This window comes from Rhinolophus hipposideros, assembly GCF_964194185.1.
Source record: "Rhinolophus hipposideros genome assembly, chromosome: 8".
In the NCBI taxonomy this organism is placed as follows: domain Eukaryota; kingdom Metazoa; phylum Chordata; class Mammalia; order Chiroptera; family Rhinolophidae; genus Rhinolophus; species Rhinolophus hipposideros.
The window spans coordinates 38,493,487-38,520,791 of NC_138054.1; the positions used below are offsets into that span (position 1 = coordinate 38,493,487).

General features: G+C 38.3%; 1 protein-coding gene and 1 pseudogene across 4 annotated transcripts in view; one reads left to right on the top strand and one right to left on the bottom strand.

The window, feature by feature from the left end:
* AK5 (adenylate kinase 5) overlaps positions 1-27,305 on the bottom strand; it is a 200,288-nt gene that overhangs the window by 107,166 nt on the left and 65,817 nt on the right. The gene's annotated exons all lie outside the window — the stretch shown is intronic.
* LOC308501104 (large ribosomal subunit protein eL32-like) lies at positions 26,901-27,299 on the top strand (annotated as a pseudogene). Its single transcript has one exon. The product of its transcript is annotated as a large ribosomal subunit protein eL32-like (transcript).

The window sequence follows — 27,305 nt, forward strand, 5'->3', positions numbered from 1 at the left end:
GAGCATCAAACCAGCTTCTTGAATTTTTTATTTCTCCCTGATTTCATGCAAAGAATTTCAATTAAGCGTGTTTTTCACCAATGGCTTTTGTCATTTGCTACTGGAGATCTCTCAACGTGCAAATAACTCACCCTTCAAATTTTTTCTTTTATAGGTTTAGAGACTTCCCTCTAAACGGCTTGGTTGGTAGTCTCTGTACAGTGACTTTGTTTTTCTCCAACAAAAATTGGATATTGCACAAGAATAGGAATAATTTTAAAACTTGCGGTAATGGAGTGAAATCTGTAGTTATCAGAGATGCAGTAATGCCAGTTTACATTATTCTACAGAATGATGTTTTCAAAGCTTCATAATTAATCACAAAGTTTGAAAGAAAAATACTGAAGTGGCTTTGCTGGTGTTTGGGTAGAGACAATATTCGTCGGAGACAGTCAAGTCAACCCCATGTTTGGATGAGCTGAACTCTGTGGTATGACCCTGCTGAACTGAAACGTGTAGAATATAGTTCTTAACAGAATGAAATAAGGGCAAAACATGAAGGAAGATAGGGCTAAAAACAGACAATGACTGCTTTGCAAACTGATGAGAACAGACAGCTACGGATATCTGAGTAAAAACTCTTTTCTCCGCTTTTTGTACAGAATCTTTATTTCACTGGATATTCAAATTATAGACAACACCTAGAAAATTTTGTTGGGAAAAAGTCAACACAATAAAGAGATTCCAGAGAAAATTGTTGCAAAAGTTAAGAAGGGTTTTAAGAAAAAATTTCTTCCTCAATTTGAAACCTTATTGTAATAATGACTGACTTATCTTGCTCTAGAGAGCTAGAAAAGAAGACTAAACCCAGATAGGTTTGATTACTCTTACTACACTAGCTCAGAGGACATTTTTCAGAATCTTCACGGTAGTCAACAACAAAAGAGTGCTAAATATTTTTTGAGCATCTCTTCTGTGCCATTTCCCCAGATTTAAATACTGAGCCTCAGAAATTAAATAACCTGTCCAAGGTCATGTAGATGGTCAAACGAGGAATGAATCCACATCTATCTCCATGAAACTGTGAGCCCCACCACCCACCCAGGCTGTCGGGACCAGCTCTCAGTTCCATGCAGTAGCCTTAGGTCTTAGCTGGGTACTTGCAGAACAAATCAGGGCTCTTAGGAGTTCTCTCAGGACAAACCTCTAAGAATCATCAGAAGCCAAGCCAAGCCAGGTCCAGATGCAAAATACTCAAACATTCTTGATTTTATTCTTCACGTTAGGGCCAGAGTGATTTTCTTTCTCTTTATGATGCATGTACCCATCCAGGTGGCTGTGGCTGTTGACAGAAAAACCTCCCTGCAGGCAGGCCAGAGGAATCAGAAGGAGAAAGGACTGGCAAAGTTGACTGTAAGAAGCAGATGACTTCCACACTTTGAATAGAGATCTCTCCAGGGGAGTGGGGGGGAGTCTGTAGTTGAAAACTATCAATTTCACAGGGAAGCTGGCTACTACTCTCCAACCCTCTGTATCTAATATCGATTCTAGTTCTACCCTCCAACAGCCTTATAAAACTTCTCTCTGCAGACAGCCCTGCCTTTTAGTTGTTGAGAGGACTGAAGTGATCCAGCGTGGATTCCGTTTTTTCTCCTCTTATCACCACTCCTTTCTCCCTCAGTAATCAAAGAAAGAGTAGGCCTACCCTCCTTCTAAGAGCCTGTCTGGGATTGAAGGATAGATTTCGGATGTCGATCCATCTATGGTCTGGCACTTCCTGTGGAAGCGCTCTGGTTCTGCCCCAGGATACCATCCACCAGCACCTGACGCATGGCCTGGCTTCTCCCACATCCCTGCCAGCGACAGCCATGCCTCTGACTGAGGGGCAGCATTCCATACTCCTTCCCAGAGCACCTTGCTTTGGTTGTCTCATTAGGGAATGATGGATCCAAAGCCAGGCCACCCACATATGAAAGAAGAGACTAGATCTTAGGTTGCTGTTGAGAGAAAAGGGCCAAAGCTTAAAGAATCCAAGTTGGTGGTGGCAACTGGGGTCTGGCACAATTCTTGATCTGGAGGATAGGCAGCTGCAGTAGAATGATGATGGAAATTTTGCAGGCTCAGGTAGAGACCTAGGCAGACATTCTCATTCTGACCATATCCAGATCATAAACGGGTAGCAAGCACCCCATATTTTGCTCACTCATCTGTGGGCACTGTGATAGGACACATTTAAAATTAAGTTGCGAGAACTGACTCTGGGTGGTGAACACACAATGGGATTTATAGACGATGTAATACAGAATTGTACACCTGAAATCTATGTAAATTTACTAACAATTGTCACCCCAATAAATTTAATTAAAAAAAGAAAAAAAAATTAAGTTGCTTCATGTGGAATCTTAAAAAAAAAAAGCTAAACTTATAAACACAGAATGTAGAATGGTGGTTCCCAGGGGCTGGGTTGAAATGGGGAAATGTTGGTCAGAGGGCACCAACAAACATCCAGTTACAAGGTGCATATGATCTGAGGTCTAATGTACAGCATGGTGACTATGGTTGACAATGCCATATTATATACCTGAAAGGCGCTAACACAGTAGATCTCGAATGTTCTTACTACACGCACACAAAATCATTATGTGAGGAGATGAAGTTGTTGACTAAAGTCATTGTGGTAATCACCTCACAATGTATATGGGTACTAAATCATCACATTGTACACCTTAAACTGACACAATGTTATATGTCAATTATATCTCAATAAAGCTGGGAAAAAAGTAAAATAAAATTAAGTTTCTGGAGAAAGAATATAAATAGTATATATATCTATTCTAATGCAGGTAGCTGAAATAAATCCTTAGTAGATGCCAAAAGCATTTAATGTTGCATTATGATGCTACTACTGCATGATACATTGCTTCTCACTAACTAGAGACTAGATCTGTAGCCCAGCAAATAGGTTGATGCAATGGATTTTGCCAAATAAGTAAAGTTTTAGAATACATCTTAGAATCAATATAGATTCTATCCAGTCCTTTATACCACCTACATGATGCAATTCAATTCAGTAATGATTTATTGAGCACTTACTTTGTGCCAGGTATGTGTTGGGCATTGAAAATACATAGAGGGAAGATCAAATCATATTAGCTTTTCTGAACTTACTACGGCACCAATGAGGACTAAAATACTTTGAAAAGGCTTCATGAAGAAAGGTTAAAAGAAGAAAACGGAGAAGAAAAGACATTATATATTCACTGGAGACAAGAATCACACTGTGCAGGTCCTATTTTTTCTCCACGATCCCTAGCAGGGTCCTGAGCCCAACAGTTATACAACAAATACTCATCAAACTGAATTAACCAGAAAATTCAATTAATTAAAACACCCCTTTCCTTTCCTATTTTCTCTTCCAAGATTCCAGCAATTTGAGACCTTATAAAACTCTAAGTTGGTAGGATAAAGATTCAAACCTTTGCCAAGAAAGCATCCAAACTAAAGAAACTAGTTAACCGTCTCAGAAGTCAAATTTCAGTGACATTTGGTACCTTTCCTAATTACAGGCTCCATTCTCTCCAGTGCTCAAATGTCTCCTGCTACAAAGCCTTAAGTGGTACCCTGGAAGCCTGAAAAAAACCGCTGTGCTGCCTAAGCGCCAGATGTGTGACTAGGGGCTAATTTAGGCCCTGGGAGGATCAGGCTTATTCTCTTTTCTTTATTTTTTTCAATGAGACCAAAGCCAACCAAAATCTTTTAGGAGCCTCAAGGCAAAAAGCTGAGCCTGAGAGAAACAAAATTAATGCCAACTTCAAATGCAACTTTCAGGCTTACAGAATGCAGCAGCTTTGATCATACAAAAGCAAAGTCAGTGTGCTGGCCCTTACAAAATGACAGAGTGACTTTGTAGGACACCTACTAGGAAATTGATCACATCCCAAAGGACCCCTATCCTTCTAAACAAAGCTCTGTCCTTATCCTAAAGTAGAGAATTTACCCTCCCCAGGAGCCTGGGGATCTGCGCCATGCTTGAAACTCTCCGAGGATATCTCTGGTCTTTTCTCTTTCCTTCAACTGCAATCCTTCATTGCAGAAGCAATTAGGGGAGTGGAGGGCCCTCATATTTACACCTCCCCAATAGTGGATGAAGAGATATACCGGCGGTGCCAAAAAGTGTATACAAGGGCACACCATTGGTCAACGTTGCTCAAGCAGTAGTTCGCCTTAATCAGAAGTGTCTGGACGCTGATGGTAACCACTTTGAGCACCTCTTGTAATTGCAGAAGTCAAATGCGACTTGTATTCATCTTTCATTATAGGTATATATTGAGTATTATAATTTCAGTACAGTTTTCCTTTCTTAAAATGTGTATACATTTTTTTGGCACCATCTGTATTATTGAGGGAACTCCAGATTTAAAGATCACTTGGGTATTCTTAAGTCCTGGTATTTTAAAAGCTGTGAGTCACAATCAGTTTCCCTATTCCCTAGTAAATTCTTGGGTTTGTAAGCTCATTGGAAGATTCTCATGGTTGGTTTTTAGTTACTCAACAAATGTTTATTGAGCACCTAACATCTGCTGTGGGTATAGTATGCAAAGGTGTTTTACTCTGGTATCATATAATAGAGAGGATTGTGTTTTCAGCTCTTAAAAATGTCTTTTCCCTGTCCAAGTAGGACCTTCCATTACAGGTACTTGAGAAAGTGACACTATTGAGTGTTTGAAAACCTTTATTAATTCATTGCAAAACACTTATTGTGCACCTACTATGTGCTATACACTGGAGGATCAGTACCCTTAAATAGTTCATAGTCCAGTTGCAGGGGCATTCACTTGAACCCTAACATTAGTACAGAAAAAGGGCTTTAACAGAGCTATACGGAATAGTGGGAGATCAGAGGAGAAAGAAGGATTAATTGGTCTCTATTCAGAGAGGGAAGGAGAATTAAGAATGTAGTGGATGGGTGGGATTGAAGGTTAAAGAAAATATTGTGGGAGAGAGGGCATTTGAGTCCAAAGTATTCAAGACTCATAAATGTCCCTGTCTGGATTATTGGCTGTTCCATCAGATTTAGTAAAGGTATTTTTCTTTATCTGACAACAACTTATGAATCAGAAAACACTCAGCTAGATCAACTATTTTTCATCAGGTTGGAGAATTAGGTTTCTCAACAATGTCAAGAACAATGCACTGTTTTGCTTTGACCACACATAATGCTCAAGGGATGTGATAGGGTGTGGAGCGAGATTCTCACTCAAGCTAGACCACCTGGATTCAAATCCTAGCCCTACCATTACTAGTTGTGTAACTTTGGAGGTGTTACTGATTCTTTAAGTCTTTTTCCTCATCCATAAAAAGGTGATAACCATAGTGCCTAAGTCATTTGGTTGTGGATTGCTAAAACGGGTAATTAAGTAAGAGAATCCCCATGCTCACTAAAAGAGCTAGCACATAGTAAATCTCAAAAAAAGTGTTACCTATTACTCTATTGAGGGGGCAGCTGAAGGTTATCCATGTAAAATCACGTTTTCTGGGAACATTTAAAAATGAGATAAATCCTCTTAAGTCCAAAATGATTTACATCTCTTTCTGACAACTTCCTAAGTCTCATTATTGCTTTTGCTTTTTGAAAATCCCCCTGGTTTACATTTATTTTGTAAATACCATTACAACATTGATAAAGGAAATAAAAGCCACAATAGCCCAAAATCCCCCCATCTGTGCCTCACTTTCACTTTTCCACAATCTCTTTTGAACTAAGCAGTCACCAATCTAGAAGAGGTGCTGTGCAAGTGAATAAACGAATAAATAAATGACTTTTTTTTTTTAAATCTCAGTGCTCCTGCCTCAAAAAGAAGTATAAGGTGTTACAAAAATCATGCCCTAAAAACGAGGCTACATTTGGGTTTACCCTGAGAGCTGGTAATAACTACAGTATCACAAAATGCTTGCTTGAATTTTAAAATCTTTTAAAAGACATATAACCACTATTTCCTGGGTGGAAAGGCAAAATGGGAGATTGTGGGCAAAGGGATGAATTTGGAATATGAAACTACAGCATGATGTTCATAGTAGCTCGCTGTAACAGGTTTTCACAGAGGATAAACAACAGTCCTTTGGCCACTAAAAGGCCATTTCCTTTTGGCATAAAATCATGACCTACTTAGCTGTCTTGTCAGGAGAGTCAGAACAATTACTATGAATGTGCCGATGTGGGTTCTGCTTAGCCCAGTCACAATTAACACAGCTGGACGACAGCCGACGGGGTTCAACATTATCTTCTGAGCACACATTGAAGAGAAATCAATATAGGTTCCCTTTTTAAAGTTCAGATACATAATTTGTAAAGACTTGTAAGTAGCCAGATACTTACCTCACTTTAATATTAGTATTCATTTAAAATGTGTCATTTTAAGTTTTTCTTAAATGTATCGAGTGAATTACAGAGCGATTTGGCTTAAACTTTAAGTTGATTATCTCATATATGGCGCAGAGCAAACTGGTAATTACCCTAAAGAAGAGTGAAATGACTCATTAGAAAGGCCCCATATGTGTTAGAGGATTTTCCCCATAAGATTCATGAGATTTTCAGTTTGAAAACTTGAGCCTTGGAGGAATGCTGAAAAATAATTAATATCCATTTTAATCTTATGCCTTCCAATAATACTCATAGCATATATTTTTTTAAACTACAGCCAGGCCTCAAAAAAAACCAAGCGGTTTAGAATGTATAATTATATACGTGTATATTCAATGGTTCATCTATCATAGAGCAGAGACAAAAAGACTGGGAAACTTCTGGATGTTTCAACTAATGTGCATGACCCAAGGATTCTAGAATTTCTAATTTTTATTTAAGGACCATTTGGAGTCTACATACCTGACCTTTAAGAAGGAAGGAGACACAGCTGTTAATATTCAATGGTTAATCTATCATAGGTGTTAATTCCACCTTCTAAAAAGAAAACAAAGCCACTCCATATGACCCAAGATCAGTGGTTTTCAATATTTATTTTACTCCATATATTCCACCTTCCTCATTTCTGAGCATTTGGTACAATGAAGGGGTTAAAGGGGTGGCTTCTCATACTATATCAGCTATGAGGATCTGGAAAACATATGCATCTCAGTTTCTGCAGGTATAAAATGAGGCGGTAACAGTCTCTACCTCACAAAATAACCCAGGCATGGTGTACTGTGCATGGCAAATGTTTTATAGATGCTGGATATTCTTATCTATTTCTTATGATCTAATTCTTCAGTGTCTTTTCTGTGGCATCTATTCATGTGCGTATTCAACTGTTAGCTATTAATTGAGCACTTGATATGGACAGGCACCATGCAAGAGCCTGGGGATGTTCTTACATGGAGAAGGTACTGAGACAGACAAATATGGTGTATGCACGGAGGGTGCCAAAAAATGTATACGCATTTTAAGAAAGGAAAAAAACTGTTAAAATGGTAATAATAAATACCGATCACAAAAGATGAATACAAGTCCCGTTGGACTTCTGCAATTACAAGAGGTGCGCAAAGGGATTACCATCAGTGTCCAGACACTGCTGATTATGGCAAAGTACTGCGTGAGCAACGGTGCCCAAAGTGTCCACTTGTATACATTTTTTTTGGCACCCCTGGTATATACACACAGCAGGTTAGTACAGCCATCCCCAGCTGTTGCGTGGGTTGGCTGCTAACAGCTCACCCCGGGACCCTTTTCTGGAGGACTACTCTTGGCTTATGGGTGCTACCTGGGAGCAGCCCTCAATCCCTGGGGCATCTTTGTGCAAATTCCCCCTATAGAGTTGCTGGTGAGGTCAGGCTGAGCCTGGAATGCTTTTGAAACCGTTTATTTGTGTCTGCCTTCTTTCCCTGCCCACGCCATTTCCCTGTCTGCAAGGCAGGTGTCTTCTGAAAGCACATTCTCAATAGATCTCCTTGCAGGCTTTGCAGAATCCAACCCAAGACAAAAACAAGCCCATGTATTATTTCATAAAAATTTTGGTCATGCAGCTTTCAAGTAAATACATCAATAACGACTAACCAAAAATTTCTAGAGCTCTTTTAAAATGCATAGGTAAAAATAATCATTTGTCTTCTAAAGTGATTGAATACATACTTTTAAAGTATTCTTATTAAGGCTTCGCCCTGCCTTTCCCTATTATCATAGCTTCTTTAGAACTTCCTTAACCTTGAAAACTAAGAAATCATGCTATATAATGGATGTAAAGCAACTAGAACAAAAAACTCATGTAGGAACCTTTATAAAATTTGGGGGGTTTGTTTTTATTTCCTATGTATTTTCAAAATTGAAATAAAAACCTTTCTTCTTCTTCTTCTTCTTCATGGATTGGTGACTTATTATCTCCTTGGGTCAGTGTTTATTGCAGTGATTTTTTTCCTTTACTCATCACAAGTGGCCTGAGCTTACCATTCTGTGTGTGAGTAGGTTGTTAGCTTCATACATTCTGAGCTGAAATGGGTATCTCCACTCTCGCTGAAGTGTCGAGTGTAACATTTTTATCAACCGCGTACTGATACTGATAAGGGGGCCATCCAAGATACATGTACAGTAGTCTGGAAAAATATGTTTCACATAGTGAAACACATGATCTGATCAAAACTTTCACATCTTTGTTTTATAAACGATGACAAATCATGCAGTCATGAGTAATGATGGGTGAGTGTGTGGTATGGGCATTTCACACTGTTAGAGATGGTGTTATATCAAAGCAGCTCTTTTAAATGAAACTAAACATAACTGATTGTAATTGGTAAGGATAGTCAGACAAGAACAGAATGAGCTTCTTTATATTCTGCAAGTGTTCTATCAAATGGTTAATTATTCTTCATAACTGGTGATACTTCCTCAAATCACAGAATCACAGGGTTAAATCAGGACTCGAATGTCCAGCTGAAGACCTCTTTGCACTCCTGAATTCAGGCAGACCCAATGTGAAGCCCCTGCTATGTGAACCATACTCTTTTTAAAAAGAATTTGAGAAAACCTGTGGTTTCAAAATAATAACAACTTGTTAAAATAGTAATAAAAATTTTGCAATTATTTTACCTCCCAAGTCCCCCAAATTCCTTATTAATCACACTATCAATTTCTTTAAACAGCTAAAATTGTGTTTATTTCCTCTGTCTTCCTCTTCTATGCAGTCTTCTACTCCCTTCTCACTACATTTTCCTGTCACTTTTTTGTACTTTATGTACTTCAGCACTTCTGCTGTGCCACACAACCTCTGTGCCCCAGATAACGCTACTTTGTCTCCTTTCTTTTTTCCTGTTAGTGAAACCCAGGAACTGTTCTTGTGGTAGCCATGGATTCATTTACTTTCTTTCCCAGCATTTGGAACAAGAATTTGCAAATACCTGTCCTACATGTTTTAAAGTTGAATGCTATTATTCCTTCCCTATCTCCGCTATTATGTTTTCTTCTCTCAGGCAGATGTAGTTTTGACTTTCACCAATAGTGTTTCACATCAAAGTAGTTCCCCAGCCTCCCTCTGGAAACATTAAAAAATCATCCTTAGGATATCTAGTTTCAATACAGTGAAGGGCTCCCAAATACAGTGCTTTGCAATTCAGGCTTTGGTTTAGTTAGGAAGTCAATTACTAAGTTCAATACCGTAAGCTTTACGGATCCTTAAAAAAGCTATTTGGTTATCACTAAGTTATTTATTTTCCTAACAGGATAATTCTCATTCCATGAGCTAGCTCCTCTTCATCCAGTCTTCCTTTTGTCTCTTACTTTCCTTCACCAGAATTCCCTGGTATTCTGAATTTGCTTCCTTAACTTGTGGTCTGTGACTCAGCCTGTCCATCGAAACGGCAACTTTTCTATTCACCCCAACAAAGAACCTTCACTCCTTACATTCTCCTTTTGGCTGAGTAGAGAAAGTTCAAGGCTGTAATCAATCTTTTCTTTTTTTTTACATAGATATCACCCTTTCCACACTTTGTTTTCAGTAGTGCATAATAGTTCTCTTAAACATTAGGTTTTATGTAGCTGACAAGATTTTAAAAGTATTTTCCCCACATTTCATTCTAAATTATCAGTTTCCCACATTTGAGGAATGCTTAATGTGAAAAAAGAAAGTTCCAGAATATTTTGTATGGATTTTGCGTTACTCTGAGATGTTAAAGATTTGGCAGAAAAGGCTATACCTGAATGCCGAGAATAGTAGAGAGAGAGAGAGAAAGAGAGAGAGAGAACGATTGGGGTGATAATTCAGGGTAGAATACACATACTAACTTGTTCCCTAAATGTGACATGTAACAGGGACCAAGAATCTGTGACTGCTGTTTCACTTTGCCTTCCCTTTAATGACAACCATCTGCTAATCTAGCAGCTAGACTATTACCATAAAATATGAACATCACTACAGAGATATGTGAAGCTGGTCCGAGTAAGCATTTAATGCCCAGCACTTGTGATATTCCGTTTACAGAGTCAGGGAAGAAAAAATATGTCATGAAATGGAATAAGTGGGGTTCAAACCTTGAATTATGTCTGAATGGATCAAGAAACAGTAATACTTGTTCTGTTTCAAATATAGGATGATAACAAAATACACAGCTGAGAAATCAATGTTAGAAAAAGTATCCAGGTGGTCGTTTTAGCAGCCAATTTTAACCCCAAAATAAAGGTTTACCTTGCTTTAAGCAAACCTTTAGTAATGGAAAATACAGTCTCGAGCAAAAAATAAATGAGGGGATCATTATTTGCTTTTCAAGCGACTTAGTTTTTCCCTAAAAGTGTTACTAGTCAGACACCAGGCACTGTTAATACTCAGCAGAAAGCAACTCGTTTTAAAAAAGATGCAGGAGGTTTGCTCTGGCTCCATTCTGTGAATAACTTGAAGTATGATTTGGGATTTGTCTGCATTTAAGTATCTTCACCTTTAAACAGAGACATTCTGGGTCCAGTCAATGGTTTCCAACTTGGGAGTCTCCCTGGGGTTTCAGAAAGCAATAACATACATCCATAAGTTACTTTTCTATCTCTTTTGTATTTCAGAATGCCTAATGGAAATTGTACTTTTGTCCACAGAAATGCTCTAAAAGCCAACAAAAACCTCGAGTTTCTTTGCTTGTCATTGCCCAGTTGGTAAAGTAACAGTGGTTAGTTCATGCTAAGCAAAGGCTGTGATTGGCTGTAATGACATTCTAGAAATTTCCAGTGACAATTAAAAGAAAATAATTTTTAAAGTTCCTTGGAGCTAAAAACATTGTGAATCCTTAAATTTTCCATCTGTCACATTTTAATACCCTTACTTTCTGCTGCCTTGTGGGATTTGTCTTGCAAGTCTCTATATTCCTCTATAGAGTCAAAAGTCATTTACTGGGCTTACTAAAAGACCTCAAAGATAGTTAATATTGATTGATTTATAAAAAATTATACACATTGTCAGAAACGCAAGTCTTATCATAAGCAAGGTTTTGATTATTCCTAGCCTTTTTAAAAATTTAAAAATAATTATATCAAAGTAATACATCCACAGAGTTACAAAGGAAAACAGTATGTTATTGAAAAGCTTAGTGAAAAATAGCACTACTCTCTCTTGCAAGAAAAACACATTTTTATTTAACTAGTTTCTTCTGGAAGTTATTGCTTTATAAATAATATACTCTTACTGTTAGTTCTTGGTTTCTCAATTTTAGGATTTATCTCTTATGCCACTTTCCACCTCCTATTGTAATCTTTCAATAATATTAGGTCACTATTTTCCATTAAATAATTAATGCTCTTTCATGTACCCTGCCATGATGATACTCATTTTCTCCCATCACTCTGAAGGTGTAATCAGAGTGTTATTAACGTTTTCTCTCACTTTCTGCATATCTCCATGTCTTCCAGTTTCATTATTTTCTGTTGTTTGTATTGCACACCTTTTAATACTGGAAGATTTTCTCAAAAGTTTTTTTTTTTTTGCTAGACCAGGCAATTTATGAGTGAGGCCTTTTACTGAGAGACCTTTCAAATGTCAGAAGGTACTTCAGTCGGGTCCATCCGTCCCTACAGAGAGCTGTGACTGATTTCCAGTCACAGGACAGGATCTCGACGAATTAGTGCTGTGCAGTGGGCAGGGCAGGGGTCTGTGGTCTGAGAGCGTTGGGGGCAGGTTCTCAATCCACTTGTAGCCTCTATTTCACCTTGGCTGCTGTACTAGGTGTTATAGGCTGAACTGTGTCCCTCCCAAATTCATATGTTGAAGTTCTCACTCACAGCACCTCAGAATATGACGGAATTTAGAGATAGAGTCTTTAAAGAGGTAATGAAGTGAAAATGAGTTCATACGGGTGGGCCCTAATCTGGTGTAACTGGTCCTTATAAGAAGGGGAGATGAGCACACAGAGCACACATGTGAAGACCTAGGGAAAAGGCAGCCATCTCCAAGCCAAGGAGAGAGAGCTCAGAAGTGACCAACCCTGCTGACACCTTGATTTTAGACTTTTAAATCTCCAGTATTATGAGAAGAATTTCTGTTGTTTAAGCTGCCCAGTCTGTGGTACTTGGTTATGGCAGCCCTAGCAAACTAATCATATGCTTGGTATTTCTTCATCTTGAGATTTTCCTGGTTAATTTCTATGGAGAAGAGCCTTCAAAATTCTTCCTAGGGGGTGGGGGAGGGATAACAGTGTTCTCTATGTGGGTATCAGTGGGGTGGAGCCTACTCTTCTGGACGCTAATTTTCTATAAATTTCTGTATTTGGTGCTGAGCTTTATCTTTATGTTCTGCTGTAACTCATTGCGTCCAAATCCTGACCCTCTCCAAGGCTTTGTTTGCTTTCCTTCTTCATAACCTCCTTGTAGACATTTTAAACTGTGAGTTCCCTCTTCCCTGTTAGATCAGTTACTTGTATGCCATCAAGTTATCACGTCTCGTGTCCTTCTCCACTGTCACGCATGGATCAGGTACTGTTCTCAGTGTTCAGCATTTATCCACTCACTCAGTTCACCAACATTTCTATGAAGTAGGTGCTATTTCCTCCCATTTTACAAAAGAAGTGAGGAATAGAGAGTTCAAGCATTTAATCTTACTCTTCTATACCCAGTAAAGGCAGAGGCAGGGCTTGCACCCAGGCAATTCATTTCCACTCTACTTCTCACTCCACAGCTACTAAATAACCTGTATCCTGCTATTCACCGGTGGTAATGGTGTCATCATCACATTATCCTAGAAGCAATGCTGCATAGAAGGGGCGTTCTGGTTTTAGTAGATGTTGTTCTATTCTTTGAATTTTCATCATGGTTGTTGGGTATGGGTTATTTCCAGTTTCCTTAAGAGTCATATAGACCAGTAAAAAAAAGGTTCCTATTTCTTTTCTTCCTTTTTCTTTTATTTTGTTTCCTTTCCTTTCCTTTTCTTTTCTTTCTTCTGTTCTCCCCTTGTTTTCTCTTCTCCGTCTCCTTTTGTTTTTGTTTTTGTTTTGCATTGTTTCAGCACAAGCACAATGTGGTAGCTTGGGTAAACCAAAATTTAAATCTCTGTGACTTGGGTGATTTATTTAACTTTTCTGGGTCTCAGTTTCCTTATGTTTAAAACACAGTCAGTAATATCCACCTGTCGTATTTTAGTAAGGATGTGATATAATATCTGTTTTAGGCTCTACTGGCTTTCAAGGCCTTTGTTTTTCTGCTAGACCAGGCATATTTATGCACACTTATGTGCATATAAATGCACATTTTAAGCACTAACGAAGATCAAGTATTTATGGTTCTAAGGTTCATTAGATATACAAGTTACAATCTGAGAAATGCCATGTAATAAATGCATGGGCATCACACAGTACTAATAAAGTCTACTCTCTCTTCTTTCTGTCCCCTACATTTATTTTGTTTTCAGATTTCAACATGGTCATGTTGCCTCTACTTTAAAGACAGATATGCCCTGTTTTAGCCCAAGTACTCTAGTTACAGAGTTAAGAAAGCCACTAATTAACTCATGAATCCATGACTTAGACCATGCACCTCCATCCTCAAACTTAGTTCATTTTCAGTCAGGGCTGCTCACCGCCACCATGAAGATATTTCGATCACTAGGAACAAAGGACCTAAATGTAACAGTCAGTGGTCCTTTAAGTCTATTCAGAGCACCAGCCTTTGAGCATCTCTGATGTTAATCTTTAGGGCTCCTAAATACAAAAGACAAATAACTCTGCTGTCACTTGCTGTCAGCAGAGAAAGGAAATAAACGTAGTCAGGGGTCTGTGATGATGATGATTAACGTGCTCTGCAAAGCACAGTGGGCAAATCTCTAGAGGGGGTGCTGAGGATGCCAGCTGCATCCTTTGCAAGGGGTCCCTTATCTATTAGGGAGACAGCCCTCTGAAGCTTTCTGCCAAGGCTTGCCCAAAGCTAGGGATCTCTGCCATACACTGCTCCTTTCTATGTAATCACTGGTCCTTCTACTGGATCATCCTGGGCCAAGGTCAAAGGCACATGTCATGTGCAGACCACAAGACTGTGGAACAATGCCATGTAGGTGAGTGGGACTGGGGAACAAAATTAAGAAACATGGTTTTTACAGAGCAGGAACATAGTTCTGTTCTCTTGTGCCTGCTGTGGTGTGGTTTTCCTCCCAAGACTGTGAAAGCACGTCCACCTCATACAGAGCAGCTGAGATAACAACCCACCTCAAACACTGTTTATTGTACCTCTTCTCTGTTCCAATCAATGACAGTTTGTTGTCCTAAGAAATCTAAAACGTGCCTCTGCCTAGAGATTGTAAGTACTTCTGACACTTCAGTTGCATCAACCCTAGTCCTTGTTGCCTTAACAACTCAATTATTTCCTTGGAGAGCTTCCTCCCTTTTGCATATTTCTTCATACACCCTCTCTTCTGTTCATGTGATGACTTCTCCCAAGATTCTTCATCAGCCCAAACTTGCTTTAATATACATCTTTAATTAATTAAAATCCACCTTTAAACACAATTACATTGCTTCACATGTAGTGTAAAGACCTTGTGACAGCATATTCCCAAATCCTACCTCTCATATTTTGTGCTCATACGTTTTTTCTTTTTTTAAAATTTACATTTTCTTATTTTACTTCTTTAAACAGTTTTCTTTTTGAGTAATTAAAAATGGGATAAAATGAGTTTTCCTTAACATTTCTTGAATTGTAAGTCTGCTGGCAATAAATTCTCTCAGTTTTTGTCTGAGGAAGTCTTGATTTATTCATTTTTGGAAAATATTTTCACTGTGTACAGAATACTTTGTTGACTCTTTCTTCATTTTAACATTTTAAAGATGTTATTTTATAGTCTCTTTCAGCTTGTAAGTTTTCTGACAAGAAGTGTGCTGTAATTCTTATCTCGGGTCCTCTGTATACAATGTGTCTTTTTTTCTCTTCTGGTTGACTTCAAGATTTTCTCTTTGTCTCTTTTATTTGCATCAGTTTGATTATTATATGCTTAGATGCTTTGTTTCTTTTTGTATTTATCCCTCTTGGTGGTCTCTGAGATTCTTGTGTCCGTGGTTTGGTGTGCATTATTAATTTTGGAAAATTATTTCTTCAATTTAAATTAAATTTAAATTCTTCTGCCCTTTCTGTTTCCTCCCCATTCTGGGATTCAAATAACACGTATGTTAGATTGTGTGGTATTCTTAGTTCATCTTTTTTTAGTTTTTAAACTTTTTTTTGTCCTTCTGTGTCGCAGTTTGGGTAATTTCTAGTGACCTGTGTTGAAATTCTCGGATTCTTTCCTTGGTTGTATTGAATAAAATTGTCTCATGAGTTTTAGAAAAACAGCATCATAAAACAACGTGACAAGTGCTATCAAGGAGGTATTTACAAGTTGCTATAGAAACGCAAAGGAGTAAGGTTTCAAGCGAGTGTGACAATCAGGTTGAGTCTTAGAGTATGATTGAGGGTGCTCCAAGGGTAAAAAGTATGCAAAGTAACATCTTTCACAGAAGCACAGACGTATGAAACTGTATTCCCCATTTAAGGAACCATTAATATTGCAGTAGAGTCAGAAAGAAACATGGTAGAATACCCCTACATTCATGCTCAGGAATCTTCGCGTTATTCAAGAGGTAATGGGGAAGCAATGAAGGATTTTAAGCATTTGAGAGACATGATACTATAATACTTATCACCCATGAAACTGTGGATATTGTCTGGAAGGGCCTGGGTTGGAAAAAAGGTATGCAGTGAGTTATTGTAGGAATGCCAGCAAGAAAGAATGGGGGGTGGCAGGTGGAAGGCTAAATGAAACCTGTAGCAGCAAGAATAAAGGAGAGAGGCCAACCTTCACCTTGGACATGAAGGTCTGTGAGGGAGGGGAGTCAAGCGTGACTGAGGTTTTTGATATGGGCTCCTTGGGAAATAGTGTTGACATTTAGTGAGATAAGGAATGTAGGACAGAAGCAGGATTGGAGAAGAGCAGAAATCGTAAATTCAGTCTTGGACAGGTTGTGTTAAACTGGCCATTGGACACCCAAGTATAGAGAGGACCCCATTCTCAGGGAGGCTGATATATTATTTTTGAGCTCCTACAGAGTATGAGGAAAAGAGAAGAAGGTCAAGAGAGAAACAGAATGACAACATAAAGTCTGAGAGGAGAAACACAGCCCATAAAAGATGGGGACAGGATGCTCTTTTGATTGTCACATTACTTTGAACACTCAAGTATAGAGCGATATAATGACTTATTTCACCTTTACTACAGAGCAGTGCTATGTAATGGTGTCACTTAATGAAAGTGGGACTCCTGCTTATTTATCATTTTATCCATATCCCTTTTACCGTGGCTGACATTGTACAACCTTTCTAGTAAGCACAGCGCCAAAATGCCAATGGTTCTTTTTGAAAATCAAGAAGAAAAAAAAATCAAAAAGAAGATCCATAGAAATAGCTACATGGAGCACTGATCAAGTCGGTAATAATAATAATAATAATAATAATAATAATAATAAGTAAGACAGGTTTATTTCTGGCATTGAGTGCCCTGAAGTTTTCACTACTTAGCTTGGTTTTGCAACCACTGCAGACATAATAGGCTCTCTTTCCCCAGTTGCTGTAGAGTAGGTACCCTCAGAGCCTGCCTCAACCCACTGGCCCTGCCTCTTGATTTGCATTAAGTGAGTATGATAAGAGAAGGATGGAGCCTGAACTGTGTGGCAGTAGACTCTAAATTAAATTATTGTCATGTTCCCTAATTATTGTTCAGGATCTGGAGTCTCAAGTGACATAAACCAGTGGTGTCCTCTTGAGTTTTTATGCAGCGCCAGAAGTCTGAGGCTGTGGTGAATGTGTTCAACACTGAAGCATGACTCTTGCTGCTGTTTTTTCCCATAGGAAACTGAGAAACATTTTTAAAAGATTAATCATTAGCTATTACACAAATCTCTAGTAACTAAAACACATAGCTCTTGATAGTTTACAATATATTTGTACCTACATTCTCTCACTTGAGCATCACAGCCACCTAGTGAAATGGCTATTTCCATGATTTATCAATTTCCAAAGGTGAGAAAACAGAGGGTCAGAAGTTAAGCAATTAGGTCATGCATGTAGCAAGTGGCAGGGCTGAAAGTCAATCCCAGGCTTCCAATTTCCAAACCATGATCCTTTTCTTACATGGCACTCTCTCCAGGATGAAACCAACACTTTGGATCTGTTTGATGATTGCAGCCTCTCTTACTAGCTGCATTTTATTACATGGGCCTAGAAAAGAAGTGGCTAATGCAACATTAAGATTATCCAGTGGGATCCAGTTTCCTAGCCTTACAGATTATCTACTTACTGTACAATAACCCTAGACAGGGACCTAGGAAGCAGCCCTAACGAACAGCTGAAAATTCAGTCCATCAAAATATTTCGGACCTACAGAGATTCTAAAAACAAAACCTAAAAACAAACAAATGAACACACACAAATCTCTTCTCATATTGAACAAAACAAAAAGAGACTGTAGACGGGGCACAGAGCCTCAACACTAGGGCAGTGCCACTTGCTCCAGTATTGTTCCTTTCCGGCCTGGCACGGCAGATCCCCAGCACGCAGCCCTCGCCTCCCTTTCCTGCATTTACAGCAGGCACTACTAGGTGACTAAAACGCACTTTCTGATAGAGCTCAAATTACTCACCTGCCTCAGGATATCACCTGGGTGGGCTACTTGTCAAGTTTCGCATGCTAGATAAAATATTTTGGCATTCCTGTTTTACGTCAGTGATCTGATCTGCTTTGTGTTATATCGCAGCACCATGAGCACAGGTTTTGACCTGGTTTGAATCACAGAGCTCTTTCTCTTCAGTTGCATGATCTTGGCCAGTGCTTGAAGGTCTCTCTATAGCCTCAGTTTCCTCATCTATAAAATGAGACTAATAATACTTTAAAGCACAGCATTATTGAGAAGACCACATGAGGTAACAAGTATGGGTTACTTAGCTCACTGCCTGACACAATAATAAGCACAGAGTAAACAGTGACCTTGTTATTCATGTTACATAAGGACCACATGAAAAGGAAGAGTGATTAACTTTATATTTCAGAAGAATGTACCTATTAATATCATTAAAATTGAGGAGTCAGATAAACTTAACAAACATTAAAATCATGTATTAACTGCTTTTGCAATGACTTTTAGGTTTCTCTATTATATACTGTCCTTAAAACAAACCTGTCCTTATGGAAATGCATCTCAAGAATAAAGCATTATTGGAAGGATTATTGCTAAACCAGACCTTTTGGCTTCCTTCTCTTGGTTCTTAAGACAGCATTACCTCAATTGGCATAAAAGAACTATTGTAATAGAGAATTTTAACTGAAAAGGATATTTTTATTTGGGAAGATTTCACAATAACAAATTGCAGAGTTGAGGTTACTATCAAGCAAGGTAGGAAAGACTAAAAGCAAACCCAAGGGCATTTGCTTGGCTAAGTAAACTAACCTAGGAACTGTTCAAAGACAAACTCCCATAGCTTTTCTGGAGTGGATGGATTTTAAAAGAGATTTGCATACATATTTTGAATTATTATAAGACAGTATTAAAAATGGTAGGAAAAAAGAGGCTAAAACTAAATTCCATATTTTTGTCACATGCTTTGGTCAAGAAATTGAGATGCCAATCTAATTTCAGTTGAGTGTTTACAGATTCCAAGCTAGAATTCATTCAGTTGGAAAATGACCATGTTCTAAATGGAAATTGCAGAAATGACACATTTTCCCAACATATTTTATGGGCTGAGAGACATACATATTCTTGGGCAATTTTTGATGTTATGTACAATAATATTTTTTAAAAGGCTCTTCTGATATAATGATATACTGATTACAGTTAATAGTCAAGATTTAGAAATTAATTCTAAAGCTGAGCATATATTTGTTTCATCAAAAGCATTTTAAATTAAATCCAGAGAGTACACAACTAAATTTTAAATAATGATCTTGTAACCATAGAGCCAGCTCAAAATGGTGCTTTCCTGTTTCGTGAGGTGCTGAGTTGTTTTTCAGCAGACTGGGACCTCGGGTCATGCAACCAAAGCATGTGCAGAGGAGAGAACTTTGACCTCCAGCTGCACCTGGAACCAAAGTCTTGCCCTCTGCCCACCGAACCAAAGGACCAGGACATAACTGGGACCTGAACACCAGAACCCTTTCAGAAGCCAAGGGTCCATTGTCCAGGAAGATCTGGTGTTGACGCCCCTTTACCATAAGTGGCCAAGTTCCAAGGCCCTCCCATTCATTAAAACTTGCCCCACAAGCACTTCTGCATACCTGCTCCCTGTAATCCTTTAAAAACCCTTAACCTAGTCTAGTGAGTAAGATGGATTTGAGAAAATTAGGTCACCCATCTTCTCGGTTGGCACCTTTTATTTTATTAGTTTCAGGTGTACAAAACAATGTAATAGTTAGACATTTATCATTTATATCCCTCACAGTGATAACCCCTCTCCCCCATCTACTACGCTTGTGACATCGCATACAGCTGTTACATTTCATTGTCTCTATTCCTAATGCTGTACTCCATTTCATATATATATAATTAGTTGACATTCATTATTACTAGTTTCAGCTTCACGTGCACAGTGCAGTGATTAGGCATCTACATCATCCCTAAAGTGGTCTCCCTAATGAGACAAGTGTCCATCCGATACCCTACAAAATCTTTACAACATTATTGATTACATTCCCCAAATTGACTTTCGTATCCCCATGGCAATCTTATGGTTACCGATTGTGCTTTCTAATCCCCTCACCTTCCCCCTTATCCCCACCCCGCCTCCCATCTAGCAACCCTCAGTTTTTTCTCTATGTCTCTGAGATGATCAATAAACTTGTCTTACTCCAAACTCTTATGTTCTCGGTTTTGACCTTTTGAAGCATTGGGTACACAAACTTTGGTTCGATAACAATCTGGCGATTGGACAACTATCTACTAAGGACGTCTATTCAATCATATATTTATTCATTTATTTATTCTTTAACTCAACAAATATTATATTATTGTATATTAGGTTGATATTATAATGTTGGATAAGATAGAATCCTATCTTATCCATGTTATAGGATCAAGAAGACAAATTATCTATTGAATAACAGGTAACATTAAAGGGCATCTAAGATCTCTTTCATCTTTGAGTATATGTCTCAACTACGAAATATTTTTTAAAAATGGTAGTGTCCAATGCTGGCAAGATCATAGTGAGGTCAGAACCCTTTGTATGCAACTAGTGGGAGTATAAACTATTACAAGCTTATTTTGGAAAGTAAATTTGCAATATGTATCAAGAATCTAAAAAAAAACTCACAAATTTCCCTTCTTGGAAACAATTCTGAAAAAAATGATTGAAAGTGTGGACATGGATAAACAAAGGTGCTTATCTTATCTTTATAATGGTGAAAACTTTGAAATCTAAACATCAAAGAATAAAAAAATAGCTAAGCAAATTAGATAGATCCCTATAAGAGAATATAAAACATCCCTAAAATGGTGTTTATGTGGGACTTTTTTTTAAATTAAGTTTATTGGCGTCACAATTGTTAGTAAAGTTACACAGATTTCAGGTGTAATACATCTGTAATACATCATCTACATATCACATTGTGTATTCACCATCCAGAGTCATTTCTCTTTCCATCACCATATATTTGATCCCCTTTACTCTCATCTACACCCTCCTGCCCCCTTAACCTCTGGTAAACACTAAACTATTGTCTGTGTCTATGAGTTTTTGTTTCTTCATTTGTCTTGTTTTTTGTTCTTTTCAGTTTTATATACCACATATCAGTGAAATCATATGGTTCTCTACTTTTTCTGTCTGACTTATTTCGCTTAGCATTATAATCTCAAGATCTATCCATGTAGTTGCAAATGGTACTATTTCATCTTTTCTTATGGCAGACTAGTATTCCATTGTTTATATGTACCACAACTTCTTCATCCATTCATCTATCGAAGGACATTTTGGTTGTTTCCACGTCTTGGCCACCGTAAATAAAGCTGCAATGAACATTGGAGCACATATGTCTTATGGATAAATGTTTTCAGATTTTTTGGGTAGATACCCAGAAGAGGGATTGCTGGGTAATATGGTAATTCTGTTCTTAATTTTTTGAGGAATCTCCACTCTGCTTTCCATAGCAGCTGCACCAGTCTGCATTCCCACCAACAGTGTATAAGGGTTCCTTTTTCTCCACAGCCTCTCCAACACTTGTTACTATTTGTCTTGTGGATGATAGCCATTCTGGTTTGAGATGATATCTCATTGTGGTTTTTATTTGCGTTTCTCTGATGATTAGTGATGTGGAGCATTTTTTCTTATGTCTATTGGCCATTTGTATGTCTTCTTTGGAGAAATGTCTCTTCAGGTCCTCTGCCCATTTTTTAATTGGATTGTTTGTTTTTTTGTTGTTGAGTTGTATGAGTTCCTTATATATTTTGGATATTAGGATGTGGGGCGTTTAATTGGTAAATGCTCATGCAAAAAGTCTAGGGACAAAAATTGTGCACTCAATTATGTACATGATGCTTTCATCTTACATGTACACATATACTATATTTAGTTATTTACATTTTACTTAGAGGAATGTCAAATGTTTGTAAATTGTGGCTTAAGATTTTTTTCTAGTGGCATTCAGGTGACTAGAAGAATTTCCAGAATTTCTTTTACTTAATTCTTTTTTGCATGAGTAAATCCGAGTCCTTATGTATCCAAAGTAATTTGGTAGATACTTTAAAAAAATATATTATTATTAAATAGAGAATAGGCTCAGAAATTCACTCTTAAACATGGGCATTTTGACATTAGTAAGTTAAATGTATTAAAAATAACTAAGTCATTGTATAAATGTACCACAATTTCTTTTTTTTAATTGGAGAATACTGGGGGACAGTGTGTTACTTCAAGGCCCATCAGCTCCAAGTAGTTGTCTTTTAATCTAGTTGTGGAGGGCACAGCTCAGCTCCTAGTCCAGTCGCTGTTTTCAATCTTTAGTTGCAGGGGGCGCAGCCCACCATCCCATGTCGGAATTGAACCGTCAACCTTGTTGTTGAGAGCTCACACTCTAACAAACTGAGCCATCCGGCTGCCCCTCTGGAGACCCTGTTGCAACTTGTTGTCTTTAATCTATTTGTGGAGGGCGCAGCTCACTGGCCCATGTGGGAATCAAACTGGCACCCTGTTGTTAAGAGCACATGCTCTAACCACCTGAGCCAGCCGGTCGCCCCCACAATTTCTTAATCCAGTATTACTTGGCCATAAAGAAGAATGAAATCTTACCATTTGCAATGATATGGATGAACCCAGAGAACATTATGCTAAGTGAAATAAGTCAGACGGAGAAAGACAAATACCACATGATCTTACTTATATGTAGAATCTAAAGAATAGAATAAATTAACAAACTAACGAGAAACAGTCTCAGAGATATAGAGAAAAAACTGAGGGTTGCTAGATGGTAGGAATGATGAAGTGCCATTGAATTGATTTACAAACTTACTGCTTTTGCTACCTCCTTTGAAACCTCTTTTCCAAATAACACCTCCAGGGCTATAAAATATTCTTTCCATCTAGAGATTTTTAGACTGCAGGGAAAATTACAAGATTGGACCCCTGCCCCCTTTTGCTTATCTAGACAGCCAACTCCTGGACAAGCTACTTTAAAGTAATCCATATAAATATGTTCTTGGAAGGCTCTAAGTAATGCCAAGAAGGGCTCCTGGTCATGTGAGAACTGTAGTTAAGAATAAAAGCACACTGTCATGAATCAGAGTCTAAGCAGAATTCTGACTACAAGAGAGAAGCCACTTGTTGTTTGTTGATTTATTGATGATAGCCATTCTGACTGGAGTGAGACCATTTCATGGACAGTGTAAATGCCTAACCACTGCACTGTACACCTGAAGCTGAAGCTGAATAGTAATGAATGCCAACTATAATTAAAAAAAATATATACATATATATATATATATATACACACACACACATATATATATGGTCACAAGATGTGGAGTACAGCACAGGGAATAGAGTCAATGAAATTGTAACAGCTATATATGATGTCAGAGGGTAATAGATTGGGGGAGGGGGTTTATCACTTTGTGAGGGGTGTAAATGTCTAACTATTATATTGTTTTGTACACCTGAAACTAATTTAAAAAAATGAAAAAAAATACAGAGAAGCCACTTAACTGTGTGAAGACATGCGAATGGAAAGAGAGTTTGGATATTTATAGTCTCATGCCCACATCCTCTCTTGTTCCGCATAGGATGGAGTTAGCAGGTAACGAAAAGTGACATTCAGCCAAACGCAAGTGATTAAAAAAATAAAGAAATAAATAAAGCAGCACTGGTAAAGGAAGGCTTTAGAAAGATGTTGTAGAACAAAATATGGCAGTCATTGTTAACTTCAGGAGAGTAATGGACAGCCAGAAAAATCCCCGAAGTACTTGAATGGTGAAGGAGGCATTGGGCTATTTTGAAGCAATGCCCAGCTGGGAGGAAGGGTCTTAGAGCCCGGTGCCCGGGCTGCTGGCCATGCCCTGCTTGGCAGACTTGTTAAGCTGCACTGGGCTGGGGCTGGAGGCCGGTATCTCACTCCTTGCACAAGGGAGGTAAAATACTCTTTTCCTTCCACTCTCTGTGGCTTTCCAGTACACAACTGTACAAAATAGGGGAGAATCATGGAGAGGAGGAAAGTCATTCAGTATTTCTATCCCATTCATTGTCCCTTCTGACAATCTTGATCTATGGCTGAAGTTTTTAAACCCCAATCAACTAAGAAATATTGGATTATTCATATATCACACGTGAAATTGGAATATAAATTGTAATCCAACTTGCCCCCCTGCCCCCGTCTGTTTACAATTTCTTCTCCTTGGTGTGAAAGGTTACTCTGAGGAAGCCTGTAAGGCTTTGAGGCTGACTGAGAGTTTGTGAGAAAGACAACATAGGGGATTTTTGGTAGAGGCTGAAAGGTACAATTTGCTTTCTTTCAGCTTTGAGTGACTTATGGGAAAAAGTATCAGGCAGCCAAGCTCACTGCTGGAATTCTCCACAGGGCTGGAGGTGAAGTGTGAAAACAAAAGCCATGTACCCGTTGTGTGGGACAGGAGCGAGCAGGTGAGAACCAGCAGGGCGGGATCAGAGCCCCGAAATAGGCATCTGCTTCATCTCTAGTCCCGCACACTCAACCAGCTGCTCCCTTCACGCCAGCCTCTGTCTGCAAGGGCAGAAACATGCTGCTGAGAAAAGTTTCCTCCAACAGCACGGGATGCTATCTCCAGAAGAAAAGCAATATCGGGAAATTATATGGCTTTCTCAAAGCAGATATAATTGCTATGTCACAACAACAGTAAATGCCATATTGGAAATGGCATGTACTGGCAATGGCTTTAAAGTGTGTTTTTTAGAAGAGCAGAAAAATCCTCTAAGCTCCAAAACGTGTCTATTTTCCTTTAATAATTTATCCCAAATGTTTTTGTCAAAATGTTTCCTGGAACTATTTAAATGTTTACTACCTTTTAAAAGTAATAATTACTTCTGAAGTAAAATATAATTTCCTTGTAATTCAAATTATTCTAATTTAATAGGTTCTTTATTTCACACAATTTGCCTTTACCATTTTCATATTTTACAAAAGGCAGTACAGTACCATTTTGTCTTCAGATGGACAAATGGAAGAAGCCAGAATTAATATATCTCTCATGCTTAATTGTACAGGAGATACAAAGATTATATGTGTGATAACAGACTATGATGATAACAGAAGAATATCAACTTGAATAATTTAGGAGAGCCTACGACTTTACAAGAGAGATGTATATATTACTTATTTGAAGATGAAAATTAGGGAAAATAAAAGTAATGTTTGTTTTCATTGAAAAAACAACTTGCTAATATAATGCTTCCTTAAAATTTTAGATTGCTATCTATGTTTTAAAAGTAGATCTTGCTAACATGTATATTCTTTTGACTACATTTAAAGTTGTATATTGGAGAGGAAACAAGCTTTGGAATTAGATCCATCTAGGTTTGAAATCTGGCTTTTTCACGTACCAACTGATTGTAGAAAGGTCATTTAACCTCTCTGAGCCTCAGCTTTCTCATCTGTAAAATGGATAACAAAACTGCCTTTGAATAAGGATGAAAATGAACATCATTTCAATGAACCAAACATTTGATAACCTGGTATTAACTGCAAATGGTAGGTTGATTTGGATTAATGCATGACCACTTTTGATTGTTAAATGGAGCTGGATTCTTAAGTGAAGATTACATTACATATATTAATCTTTAAAATGAATGTATAACAAAATATTATCACATTATTCAATCAGAAGACAAAGAACCCTCTATAATACACCTCACAAGCTCTCTTGAGAATACTTAGTTTTGGAACCAAAGGCCAATAGAAAGAAACTGCAGAGTCTCAGCACTTCCGAGGTGTGATGATACCTACTCACAGACCACTGGCGATCAACAATGATGGGTGAAGGCTAATAGGCACCAACTGTCATTATTCAAGAAATAGAAAAAACAAAACAAAACTAAGTCCTCTGCTTGGAAAATACATAACCTAGGAGCCAATTTTAAATTACTTAGTAATTTACCAGCATTTTAGCCTAGTCCTTCATAATATTTACTACCGTGTTTCCCTGAAAACAAGACCTAGTCGGACAATCAGCTCTAATGTGTCTTTTGGAGCAAAAATTAATATAAGACCCGGTCTTATTTTACTAAAATATAAGACCGGGTATACAATACAATACAATACAATACAATACAATACAATACAATACAATACAATACAATACAATACAATACTGGATCTTATTTTCATTTTTGCTCCAAAAGACGCTTTAGAGCTGATTGTCTCTCTAGGTCTTATTTTCAGGGAAACGGTATCTAATAGGGAGAGGTAGACAATGAAGAAAATTAAATGGTATAGTAGAGGGTAATAAATGCTCTGGAGAAAAATAAAGCAGGTAAAGGGGACGGGGAGTGTGGGTGAGGATGCTGCAATTTTGATGCTGCAAAGTGGGTCAAGTAAGATCTCAATGAGAAGGTAACACCTGAAAAAGCCATAAATGGGGTAAGAAGCAAGCCATGTGGATATCAAGAAATAGCATTCCAGGCATAGGGAACAGCAAAAGCAAGGCCCTCTGGCGGAAGTGTGCCTGGTACATTCAGAGAACAATAGGGAGAGCAGTGAGTGAAGTGGAATAAACGAAAGGAAAAGGAGGAGGCATGAAGTCAGAAAGATAACAAGACTCCAAACAGGAAACATAGGACCAGGCAGGCCAAGTTGTAAAGAATTTGGCTTTTACTCTGAGATGAGACACCCTGATACCCGCTGAAGGATTTGAACATATTATATTAGCTATTTACAATGTTTCCGTGGGCTCTTCCCCAGTGTTGCCTATGGAGGTGGCAGCCATCACCTACTCCGTATCATGGCTGCCCTCAGACCACTCGTGAAGCATCAAAAAGAGGACCAAAAAGTTCATCTGGCACCAGTCAGACCGACATGTGAAAATTAAGCGTAACTGGCAGAAACCCAGAAGCACTGACAACAGGATGTGCAGAAGATTCTAGGGCAGATTTTGATGCCCAACACTGGTGATGGGAGTAACAAGAAAACAAAGCACATGCTGCCCAGTGGCTTTCAGAAGTTCCTGGTCCACAACATCAAAGAACTTGAAGTGCTGCTGATGTGCAACAAACCTCACTGTGCTGAGACTGCTCACATCGTCTCCACAAACCACCGCAAAGCCACTGTGGAAACAGCAGCCCATCTGGCCCTCAGAGTCACCAGTCCCAATGCCAGGCTGCGCAATGAAGGAAATGAATAGACAGCT